Here is a 13,168-nt window from a genome sequence, read left to right on the forward strand (position 1 = left end):
GTTAGTACAGTTGCAGTAGATGCAGGATACAGATCAAACAGCTTACACTAGTATACACTTTGTAGATTACTGTGAAACAGTTGGCATTATTCAACGATAAACATTTTAAACAGTAGTATGTCACATTGTTTTCATACATTACGACCATATTATGTTCCATGTGAATGGTATCCAGTTATCATTATCAGAAAATCATTTTGACTTACACTAAGCAAAAATACATTCAGTATTTGTGAAGGTCATATTTTTGTTAAATCACTTATATTCAATAAAGTCTAAATTATTTACTGCGGTAATCAACATTATACAGCAAATTTGGTTTTTAGCGTGTATTGACAGATCCCAGAATATTTATTTAATTTTTGTTGATCCAGTCAAATAAAGAGTCAAAAAAGAGAAATAACAGCTAACATCTGCCAGTTAATTTGTCACATTAGAAATGGAACGTCAGATTGAGAGCACTGCATTGTGGGATACAATATTTTGTGTAATGCGCTCTGTTGTTTGCTGCACATTCACATACTGTGCATAGTATACATACTGCAGGAATAGTATAGTAGTATATTAATATGCTAATCCAAACACAGCCATTGGCTGAACAGGAGGCCCACATTAACCCCTTTGAAGGCCCAAAAAGAATCTGCAGACTTTTTTCCACATTTTTGCACTACTTTAAGGAGAAATATGATAGATTCTGTTAAATGTATTTGGTAAAATGGTAAAAATTTATTAAATGGAGCTGAGAGTACTTCAATGTTATTGCAAGGTCACAGCATTATCAAATTAGCCAAAATATTTATTAAACAAAAAACACAATTCTGCAGAAACTTGAAGAGTTCTGCGGGCACAGATTGCACGTGGGCAATCAGGAACTAAATGCTTCATTTTAAGTTTTCCAATTCTGTGTGGCAAACAACTTCAAAATGTTTAAGTAGTGTGACAATTGACAGTCCCTGACATTGCTGTAACCTCTTATGCATTTTCAAGAAACCTTAAGATTAATATTAAATCAAGTGAAGAATTGCATTTTCATGGAGCGCAGCATCAAAATCTAGAAATTCTCACTCATCACTGAAAACCTGCCTCCAATAAAAGACACCTACCAGCACAAAACCTGACAGAAGAAATTGGCCACAGCTTTGAGTTGTTATTACTGGGGTCTTCTATCTCTGTAAAAAGTCATTTAAGCACTAAATGTCACTAAAATGCCATTCTGAAGCAGGTGACATGCATTGGCCAACTCTGATGGCTTGAGGCTGATTGTCTTCTGGGCTACAGCCATCACCTTTCCTCGCTAAAAATGAATTATCTGTTTGGCAGCTCCATTTTCCACTTTATTATTCAACTAACTCACAAAATGGTAATTAAATGAAACAATTTAGCAACAAAAAAGAGAAAAGTGAGAAGAGGAGAGGCGATGATTGTGTTAAAGTGCTTTACACACTCACTGGGTGATTTTATTTGGCAGCTAATAAAGCGAACAGAGAGAAACATCATGATTAAAGGGTTGAACAGTGAACACCTGAGCATCTCTGCTATAATCATTAAGATAGAGAGATGGGGGAGGAGAGCTAGATGAGGCAATGCATTGTTCTTGAACGTGCACAGAGGAAAGAGAGAATCTATAAACACAAAACATACGCTCAACTGGGAAGAGGGGGAAAAGCATAGGGATGAATCTATAAATTATATAAATTATATGTATATATATATATATATATTTTAAAGAAAAAAGAACATTTTTTAGGACAACGTTTGCATAATTACATTATTTTCATGACAGTTAAACATTATTAACTCACAATTCTCAGTAGCCTTCAGTAATTTAAAAAATTCGCATTACTGCAATGCAATAAAAAATAAAAAATTGCTTTTATTAAAAAACATATTTGTGTGTATACATATCATGGTAAAAATTGCTGTTTTAAAATTTGCTGTTGCAGAACTGTTACTGTTGCAAAACCAAGCAATGTAAAGTTGTGGCGTTTTGTTCATGAATGATTCAGATATCGGCTGAGCGAATGATTCAATGACTCATTCATAAAGACAGTCACTTGTTTTGACAGTCACGGGCTGGGCCGTAAAATTGTCTTAATGGTCATAAATATATGCTTTATCTTCTTTATGGAAAATGTAATCTTTTGATTTTAACATGAAATATGATCTTTGTAAGATTCACCCATAGAACGATTCATGACAGCAGATGCTTATACTGGCATCTCTTTCTAACTGCCAAGCCATGATTTCACTGACACCCACTGAGGCCCTGTCCCAAATGGAACCCTAAGCCCTCGCGATCTTCCACTGAGTCCACACTTTCATGATGTAATGCAGCTTTGACTGTCGGGTAGAAGTGTGCTGCGGAGCTCAGCAAAATTGCGCATCGAAGGCGCATATCGCGAGCACTCTTCTCAAACCTAAAAGGACAAATGGGACACCTTATGGTCTTGTTAACAGACATGTGCACACGGCAGCCACTGTAAGTCCACAAGAGTGCAAGTTCACATGAAGTGTACCATTTGGGACAGGGCCTGTGATGTGATTTCCTACAGAACATGCACCTACATATTTACACATACATATGCAGATATCCCCAATAGGCTTCACTTCCCCACTAGCATCCTCTATGAGCAGCACAGAAGCCGTCCTGGTTGGGGCTAAATCGCAGGGACGTGGAGTGTTACCAAATGGGGCCATGATTTGTTTTGTGAGCGTTCAGGCTGTCAGCTCGCATCGGCCCAACTGCAGTGTGACAGCTCCCGTTCACTATAGTGACAGCAGCGTTTGCTGCGGGGCCGGCACACTTCAGGTCATGTTTAGGAAAGTTCCTTTCAACCTGATGGCTTGTAAGATCAAATCAATCCTCTGCCTCTCCCATGTCCACTTGTACAAATACACCTTACTTGGAAGACTGAAAGAAGAAGAGACTGACAGTGACAAGTGACTTTTTTTTCTTTTTAATAGTTTTAAGTTAGCCTCCAACTGCTTCGCTTGAGGCTTTTTTGATTCAATTGCCTATAATTCCGTCGTTCGACTTGTTCTAAAGAACAACTGAACAATGTTGCCGATATAAAGGGATAGTTACACTTTCCTCACACAAACCTCACACAAACTTCAGAAGACTTGGATTATGAGTTGCATAAACCAATTTGTGATATTTTTATGGTTTGTTTTGTCCTTTTTAGGACAATCTACATTTGTGTTCCACTTGAGAAAGAAAATTCCTACGTTTTTGGAACGACATAAGGGTGAGTAAATGACGAAAGAATTTCTTAACATCAGAAAATCTTTTCATCTATTCCACTTTAACCCTTTAGACCAATTTATTTGTCACTGACAATGAGGATACGCTCAGTAAATAACAGCACTTCGCACCCCAGACACACCAAATTAGTGAGTTCTTTTCATGTGACTATTCAGAACTACTTCAACTGTGCAACCAACAATGAATATTAATATCTTTTCATTGGCCGACTGAGTTACATGGCAATCTGGGCAATCAAGTGCAAAACAACAATAAACATAAACAACACAATTGACAGACGTGTAACGCGGCTAAACACTGAATGCAGTCGGACTAATCAGATTTTCTGCTTCACTGGGACGAGAAGGATCTGAAGCTTATTAGACAAAAAGGAAGAGTATGAAAAGAGAAACAGCAGGGTCACATGACCTTAGTGAACCCAACAGAGCCATGAGCGGAAGTGCAGGTGCAAGACCATAATTTATATTTCACATTTTGGAAAAGGCTATATGAGAGAAGGGGGGCCTGGATTCCAGAGCAATATTTGGAGATGTAAAAAATGTAAAATGCCCATAAATGTCCACTGCAATAATAATCAAATTAAAGCATTAGTTCACTTCAGAATTAAATTTCCTGATAATTTCATCCAAGATGTTTATGTCTTTCTTTCTTCAGTCGAAAAGAAATTAAGGTTTTTGAAGAAAACATTCCAGGATTTTTCTCCATATAGTGGACTTCAACGGTTACCAACGGGTTGAAGTTCCAAATTGCAGTTTAAGTGCAGTTTCAAAGGACTCTACATGATACCAGCCAAGGAATAAGGGTGTTATCTAGTGAAATGATCGGTCATTTTCTGAAAAAATAAAAAATGTATATTCTTTTTAACCACAAATGCCTGCCTTGCACTGCTCTGCGATGCGCCACGCATTATGTAATCATGTTGGAAAGGTCACGCATGACATAGGCAGAAGTATCGAGCAAGTGTTTAAAAAGCGAACATGAAAAGACTAAGTCAAAAAAAAAAAAAGGTAAAACAATGATATCGGACGATTTTGATACTGGAGGAGAAAATTAGATTTTTTCGCCCTACCGCAGTACTTCCGCCTACGTCACGCGTGACCTTTCCAACGTGATTACGTAATGCGTGGCGCATCGCAGAGCTACTGCAAGACGAGCATTTGTGGATAAAAAGTACATACATTGTTTTTTTTTTAGAAAATGGCCGATCATTTCGCTAGACAAGACCCTTATTCCTCAGCTGGGATCGTGTAGTGCCCTTTGAAGCTGCACTGAAACTGAAAAACCTTTAAACCATTGGTAGCAGTTGAAGTCAACTATATGGAGAAAAATCCTGGAATGAAAAAACCAGGTGAAATAATGTGCACCGATTCGTCATTCGCCACATGACCAGGAACTTCATAGGGTCAATTCTGATGTTGACTTTAAAAAAAAAAAACGATTTTCACGTTCTCCAAACGTAGGCTGATGGCTTTAATTGAAGCTCTCTGACTGCATTCAGTAACAGAAATTGTCGGGGGGGGGGGAGCCCTGTAAAACTACATCATCTAACAGATGATTCAGATGATTATACATGATTGGAAGCAATTGCTTTAATAAGGGTCGATAACCACTATCCATCAATGTTTCTCCACCAAGAGCACAACATCATGATATTATCTACCCTATATATTGAGTTCACAGTTAGTCTAACTGCAGCTTTTGTCCGCACCAAAATAGAAAGCATAAGAAGTGGTAGTAGTAAGGTTAAGGTTAGGGTTAGGCCTGTAATGGGATTGGAGGGAAGAAATGTGCAAAGAATGGAGGCCAGAGCAGCCTTAGTCTCAGAGGATAGAGTGTTAAAGAGTGCCACCACCGCTTACAGTTCCTGTCACCCTCAAAAACTCAGATCTGGAGTGACTGCGTTCCTCCGGCCAAGAAAACACACACACATTCCACACAAACACCCATGCATATACGTCTATGCTCTTCCCTATTTTTGTTGAGGTGGTTCTGATATTCTTGGAGGGGATGGGGGAAACAAGGCCATCTTTCATTCTTTTTCTTTTCGTTTCTGTACATGATGGTGGGAAGGACAGTCGTGACATGCGAGGAGGTGGCGGAAATAGGAAGGGTGGGAGGAAGAAGGAGACACTCAGAGAGTGCTCAGAGGGTGTAAGTCATGTATGCGTCAGTGTGTTTCTCAGGCAGCCAGTCATTTTAAACCACTCAACTGGACATCAGGTCCATTATCCGAGGGGTTAATCCCCAATTTCACAGAGCTGGCAACAGGAAAAGTAGAACAAAAAGGGTGCAGGCCTTTAAAATAGCACAAAATGTATGCTACAACTGTGAAAAAAAATTAAATAGAAATGCAAGTTTGAAACTTTTTCAGAAGTTCATGAAAGTTTTATGATGGCTTTACAAAGCTCAGCTGCTGCATTTTAAGTCATAAAATAGCTAAATTTAATTAGGGAAAGACTACAAGCGTACCCTTAAATTGGCTTTCCAGATGGTGGTAAAATCATTAATTGACTCAACCAACAGCTGTTTAAATGTGGTCTGACCGAGTAAATGACTCATTAAACGAGCAATACTGGTATTAAAAGATTAGCCAAATAAAACAAAGTAAACAGAAAATGAGAATTAAGCACAGCTTTAAATAAATATGGTTACAAGGGCTGTGCTGAGGTATCTCTTAAAAGCATCTAGAAGAAATTCAAAAAGAATGGAGTGTTACAACACATACAGAGATAAATGAGCTGAGGATAAAAGGTGGATGCATTTAGTCTCGCTATTTATAACTATTAGGATAGCAATATAAATAGACACAAGCAAATGAGGAGGATAAAAAAGGTGTTTTGGCTTTGGATACACTGCATTGACAAATACTAGATGGTTACTATTTATAATAATCAATGAGATATTAGCAAATGTAAAGCTTATCAAATTGTTCATATACATTAAAATATAAATATATATTAAAATACACCTTTCTGAATGTACATTAATGTAGTTATACTGTATTATGCAACAATGTTTGTCAATGAAAGTTTTAACACATGATACCAAAGTGTTTAAAAATAAAATATGGATGTTAAATAAATGGCATTGATAAAAGTAAGGTACGTTTCATACCAAGTTTGATTATTTCACTCTCAAAGCTAGCAGATAAGTAGAAGCTAGTTACGATATGTTCTTTGGCACAATGTGTTCTAGGTATGACTAATAGACAGGCCTAAATTACATGGGGGACATCAGTGAAATACTGTACATTTGACTGCAGCAAGAGCAAATCTCATAAACTTTATGTGCTGCCATTATGCTGGTGTTTTCAGCACTTAAACGTATTAGTTAGGACTGCCAATCAATTAAAATTGAATATAATTGTATAAAAAGTGGACTAATTAATCAGAATTATTGCATTAAATTGCATACATCGATATTTGCCGAGAAAAACATCTAAAATAAAGATAATTAAAAGAAATTTAAATTTTACAGATCCATTAATTTGATCAAAAGTGCACTGTAAAAAAATATTTTTATGATTTATCATAACATTTTCTCTTTTTCAAATCAACTTAGATAATTAATGTGGTTCAAATAACATACTATTTTGAGTTTCTGTTGTTTAAACCAATCAACTTCATTGTATTAACTCAAATTTTTAATTTCAATGAACTCAAATGTTTAAGGCAACCAGATAACTCACTTTTTTGAGTTAAACCAACAGTTCTTTTTTACAGTGTGACAGTAAAGACATTTATAATGTTACCAAAGATTCAACATTGATAAGAAATGTTTCTTGAGCAGCAAATCAGCATATTAGAATGATTTCTGAAGGATCATGTGACACTGAAGACTGGAGTAATAATGCTGAAAATTATATATATATATATATATATACACACACTACAAACAATTGTTAAGCCAAAATCCTAGAACTCTTTTGACTATATATCTCTGCACAGACTGAGCAGCACTATCTCGGTGTCTGTCTTTAGGCCAGACTCCAGCTGGCCCAGGTGACAAGAGCCTGTCACACCACCGAGAATGTGACAAGAGCGGATCTAAAAGGCTTTGAGAGTCTTAACCCTCCGCTCAGCTCCACCCGGCTCAGCACCTCTTCCCTCCCCACCCACGTCCTCCTTTACCTCCTCTTGAGCATTAAGCCGGAGCAGTGAAGGTGAGTCCGTGCTGAAAGGCTGGATAGGTCAGAGTGTCGGGTGAGTGGTGTGAAACAGGGACAGGGAGACTTCACTCTTTACCGGTTCACATCAAGGCCTTGTCCCTATGTGCTCTCTGCTAAACTGAGGTCCTGCAAGGTTCTATCCGAAAATTCTCAATGAGACTTTTCCCTGAGCTTGTCTGCTAAAACTTAGTGATGAGATTCAGGTATTCCCTCTCACACTAATGCCAGGTTTTGTCCTTGTGTAGTAACAACAGAGCAATTTTACAACTGCCACATACATTGCCATGTACATTTGATAAAAACTTTATTTGGAAAGTCCACTTTAAACATTCTACGAACTGTAAGTAACTTTGCAAGTACATGTCAGCTACAAGTCATTAGAGTATTAGTAGACTGTCTGCTTAACATTTGCTAACACTTTATTTTGATGATCCCCAACAGACATTATACTGACTATAAATAACATTGCAAGTACATGCCAACGTATTCTACTAACCTGAACCTTAACCTAAGGCATTAATCAAGTACTTTATATCAAACGTGTGATCTTTTATTTGTTTGGATATTGCATAATAGCAGTAAAACAAGATTAGTGTCATATCCATGAGCCTTTGCCGTAAAATAATTTTTATTTTTTGCTATTGAATTCAGTTTGCACTACCACTACAGAATTAAAAAAAAAAAAAAAAAAAAAAAAAAGTACTTTCACAATTAAAACGATAAATATTTAATAAAAAGTTGCTGAGTATTCCAGGAAGGTTACATAGCAATTAATATTCATGAGCAAAGCTTTCAGAATTGAGTCACTACTACCTACTAGAAAGAATTTTTCAATTTTACCCATCAAACAAACACCCTTAATATGAAAGTTTAAATGTGTCAGCATGACTAATGAATATTCATGAGCAAAATTGCCATAACATGACTCAAATTTTTGCCATCATTCATATGGCTCATTGCTACTTTTACAGCAGAAGAACCAAAATAATCAAAATTTGGCAATGCACACATCTTTAATATAAAGTCTGGATGTGGTTGGACATTCCCAGAATATAGCTATTTTACTGTAACATTTTTCTATTTTAGTATCAACTGACATACAGGTACTTTTCAATGCAAACTCACAAGCTCACAAAGGCCTTATCTCTACTCTTTAGTAATGCTCTGGCACACTTTCCCCAAACGCCTGGTGAACATTTCCATTCATCTCCACCTCGAAAGACTGCAACAACTCCCTCACCAGAAAGTATGCTGGCAATGCCTGTGCGTTACAGAAACACTGCATTTCTCTCACTGCATTGGTCTCTGAATGATCACAGAATCACAGTCCATAACACACTAGCTTTATTAATGCCTTTCCCCTTAAAGGGGTCCTTAATTATGATTTCACTTTTTTAACTTTAGTTAGTGTGTAATGTTGCTGTTTGAGCATAAACAACATCTGCAAAGTTACGACACTCAAAGTTCAATGCAAAGGAAAATATTTTATTTTACAGGAATTTCTTTTTAAGGACTACAACAAACAGCTGGTAAGGATTACAACAAGCTTTTTCCTGGGTTGGTGACATCACAAACCCCAAAATTTACATAAATTTACAGCCCAACATGGGTGATGCCATGTTGGGCTGCTTTAGAGAAGAGGAAGAGTTGCCATGCCGTCATTTACGCCAGACTGCTTCACAAACAAGGGTCAATTCAACGCTGGATTTGCACAAAAGATTAACATGACGTCACATGCTAGTCGATGAGTTGAATCAACTCCACAGCAACTACATAAATGTATCCACTAACCATTCAGAAATGTCCAGTTGCATTCTAAAAGATGTAACTTCTTCCTGAGTCTCTCCATCAGTGTCCGACTCCGGCTTGAACAATGTAAGGTTGAACACCATTACTGACAATTGTCATTTTGGCTGCGTGGGATTGTCCAGCTTTGTTGTTGTTGAGCAACCGAAGCGCGAGCTTTTAAAGCTCCGCCCTCTTCTGGAAAGGGGGTCAGGAGCAGCAGCTCATTCACATTTAAAGGAACACACACAAAACGGCGTGTTTTTGCTCACACCCAAATAGGGGCAAATTTGAAGAGCTATAATAAATGATCTGTAGGGTATTTTTAGCTGAAACTTCACAGAAACATTTCGGGGACACCAGAGACATCTTGTAAAAGGGGCATTGTAGGTCCCCTTTAAACACAGCCTCTTTTTCCTCTAACCAATGGAAAGGGTAGAAAATCAGTGGAAAAAGTTCATGCCAGGCAAAAAGCAGTTAACCTGTTAACCCTTAAGACTGTACCTGGCAGAGGCACTTCTTGCAGCATGAGCTATCTGGCCTTTGTCCTCCATCTTTCTTTCACTCCTTCCCTCCCTCTTTCCCTCTGTCCTAGTGTATTTCTGGGCTATTCACTGCCTCGGAGGCCCTGAAGCCAGCCGTGTCTCCAGTGGAGGCTCCCTCTCTGACAACCCGGGGCTTAGCCTAAATTCTCTCGCTATTAAAAGCTGTGAAATGCAAATAATGAAACATCTCATTACCACTGTAGGAAAATGAAAAGAGAAAATGGTAGGGGGAAGATAGAGGGAGAGTGAAAGAGAGAGAGAAGGGAGGTTAGCAGGAGATAACCTGACAGAGTGTCTTTTGTTTAACGAGAGCTGGTGTTACGGAGGGAGTCAAGATTGGATTTGCCAGTAAAATAAACAGGGGTGGATCCTGGAGTAATGTTCTCGGGTGACTTACGGTCGTAGATATGGTGGCATGAAGAAACACACAAGAGATCCGGGAACTAACTGTCCGTATGAGTTACACTTAAAATACTGGATATATTCAGTGTTCACAGAGAGTTTGAGAAGACGGGTGGGAGAGTCCCTAGGGGGTCCCAAAACCTCTGTGTGGGGTCTTGGTTGTCACATATCTTCTCCCATTACCAGCAACAAGGCCATGGATGGGTGAATCACACCTGCCAAGAACATGTCTAGGTCACATTTCACCCCACAATCAAAAAAAAAAAAAAAAAAAAAACATATTGTGCACAAAAACACTGAAGAAATTATTTTATGACCATTAAGATGTTTGCACTGGGACATTATTTTAGTGACAGTTAAGCCAAATTAACCCCCCCTCCAAATTTTCATTAAAACATCTCATTATTCTCATTGGTGATTGGAAATATTACCATGACCAATTATTTCCAATAAGACAACATATCATTTTGAATAGCAGTAATGAGAATGAAATTATTTTGCGGCACATTAATTGGGTGTAAAGTGCTTAATTGTCATAAAAATAATATCACGATGCAAAAAAATGGCCTAAATAGGCTTCATTATATTTTGGGTGAAATCTGACCCAGACCTTTGTTTTTGTGAGTCATTCATATCATACACTGTAAAAAAAAAAAAAAAAAAAAAAAAAAAAACATTTTCTTAATTAGTGTTTTTGTCCTGTTTTACAATAAAGATGCTTAAAATAAGATACGTTTACTTGAAATAAATTAAAGCTGCATAAGATATTAAGATAATATCTTAATAGAATAGAGAATATATTTTAATATATCTTAATATATTCAGAGATACAATCTTTAAAACTCCTGAACTTTCACTAATTTAGCATCAGTGCATCAAATTGAGTTGTTAGTACCGATAAAACAGCAAAACTTTTATTATAATCATCTTTATTGTCACATTTTTCCTATACCGCAATAAATTTCTTTCTAGTTTTAAATAAAAAAAATAACAAAATTTAGTGAGGTAAATTAAATACCTTAATTAAAGCTACAAAATAATATCTTTTTTTTGCTATTCAAGTAAATTTATGTTGATTTATGGATGTTTTTATACTGGAAAACAAGAAAAAAAAAAGCTGATTACAATGAATTTTTTTACAGTGTAGTCTTGACATTAAAAACTGCTTGGATAGCGATGCGTATTGTGATACTGCAAATGAGATGATTACAAGGATGGGTTCAACTGAATTGAATGAATGAGTTTGTGTATCTTCATCTGACCATCTTCGCTGAGGGACGGTCTCACTTAAGCGCAGGGTTGAGAGGTTGATGACAAGCTAGTTACTGAGTGGGAGTCAAATTCCAGCACGATCTCCACCTCTTCCTTCTCTTTCGCTGTCTTGCTTTCTCCCACTTATTTCTTTTTTTCTATGAGTGTACACTCACATTAACACACACACACACATACAGAGTCATCATTTCAAATCCACCAAATGGTGCGCCGATGACTCCCTAAAGCTCGGCTGCCGCTACTCACGAATCGACGACTCATCTTTAACACCTTCCTGGAGCTCGCGCCGTGAGAGGTGTCACAACAAACCGGCGTTGTCACGCTGCACTGAAGCAAGCCGTTCCTGTAAGCACACACTCCTGTGCGCACACACACCAACACACAACCTCACACACCATGCTGTGACAAGCCATTATCACAACAGGAAGGCTCATCACCGCCAGATAAGGTCCACGAATGCAAACTTCACAGAATGATTCACTGAACGCTGCTTTTCATTTTTAAACTTAGTAAAAACATATTTTTTAGCATTGCGCTTGTTTTGTGCAGTCGCAATTTAGTTTTTCATGTCCGTTGTCCACCCTCTCTGTCACTTCTTAAGCAGGCTATAACTTCAAGATATATAACATACACACAAACATATGCATTTATATACACAAAGATGGATGGATGGATATAACAATAGATACATAGATGGACGGACATTGAATAATAGAACGACAGACAGACAGACAAACAGATATAGATAGATAGATAGATAGAAAGCAAACTCCCAAATTCTCGTTAAGGATCTCTTTAAAAGTGAGATTTACAGGCTTTTAAAGTTCCAGATCCAAACTAACACACACACACACACACACACACAAACAAACATGTCCTGGCATGAGGTGTCTGTCAGGAAGCTAATTGTCATAATCAGGAACACTGGCTCCTGTCAATGACTCAGAGAGAGAGAGAAAAACAGAGAAAGAGAGAAATAGAGAAATAGAGAGAAAGAGAGGTGCAGGTGGACAGAAAGGAGGGGGTGTCTGTAGTGTGACTGCTGGGCTGTCAACAAAACATTGGCATCCTTCTAAAAACCATCCGTACTGGATAACCCCAAACTAACAGCTCGCCAAATACTAAAATGATGGGGAGAGAAGAAGAGGGGGTGGCAGAAAAGAGAGACAGATAGACGGTGAAAGAAAGAATTTGGAGAGAGGAAAACAGCATGACCTCACAACTTATTAATGAACTGTTGTTCCTCTTCAAATTGCTGATCATGACATTTAAAAACCTCTTTCCTTATAGGTGTGTAATTTCTGTGTAACTAGCATGATGAAACAGATCTTTAAAAGTAATGACACTTCAAACAGGTTTCCTTGAACGTCATCTGCCATTGGTCAGACAAACCCATAGCTCCGGCCCTAACTATTGTCATTGGTTAGGCTCAAACAAACAGAGCAATGTTTTGAAAGCAGCATAAACAGCCACAGCGTTTATACTTTTTCTGGAGAATCAATTTACAGATGCCTTAATTATAGCTGACTCAGCATATTAAGAAAGCGTTTTAACATCTAAAAGATTACACACTTCTCAGCAACTCAACTATTGTGAGAAGGGGAAAGAAAAGACTGGCAAAACTTTATAAAATGTTTGCCAAAAGTTATGTTTCACCTGAATGGTTGCGGAATTGGCTGGTTTAGATATAACAGGCCATGCTTACCAGCTAAACTCGACCAATCGGTCTGG

General features: G+C 37.7%; 1 protein-coding gene across 3 annotated transcripts in view; it reads right to left on the minus strand.

Annotated features, from left to right (window-relative positions):
- Window positions 1–13,168, minus strand: part of zbtb46 (zinc finger and BTB domain containing 46) — an 89,798-nt gene that overhangs the window by 59,861 nt on the left and 16,769 nt on the right. The gene's annotated exons all lie outside the window — the stretch shown is intronic.

Source organism: Ctenopharyngodon idella, chromosome 22, assembly GCF_019924925.1.
Source record: "Ctenopharyngodon idella isolate HZGC_01 chromosome 22, HZGC01, whole genome shotgun sequence".
Taxonomy (NCBI): domain Eukaryota; kingdom Metazoa; phylum Chordata; class Actinopteri; order Cypriniformes; family Xenocyprididae; genus Ctenopharyngodon; species Ctenopharyngodon idella.